The following is a 263-nucleotide window of genomic DNA, read 5'->3' as shown; positions in this document are numbered from 1 at the left end:
GGATGTCACAGTGCCTTCTCAAGCCCGGCTTGCGGCGACCGGGGAGGGAGGCGGGGTGCAGCCCGCAAATTCGCGGCCGTGGCGTGCGCCGCAGGGGTGCCCTCGCACCCGCGTCCGACTGCCAAGAAAACCCGGAGCCGCCTGGAGCCGGTGGAACGCCCCGCGGACGGCGGCGCCGCCCGCTTTCCCGAGCGCTCGCTCCGGGGCGCAGCCGCCCGCGGCCACGACCACCGAGAGCTCGCACCGCCCGGCGTCCTAGAGCG

The sequence above is a fragment of the Mirounga leonina genome, unplaced genomic scaffold, assembly GCF_011800145.1.
Source record: "Mirounga leonina isolate KUSES-001 unplaced genomic scaffold, KU_Mleo_1.0 Mir_366, whole genome shotgun sequence".
NCBI classification, from domain to species: Eukaryota; Metazoa; Chordata; class Mammalia; order Carnivora; family Phocidae; genus Mirounga; species Mirounga leonina.
Note: the sequence above shows the minus strand (reverse complement) of the source record.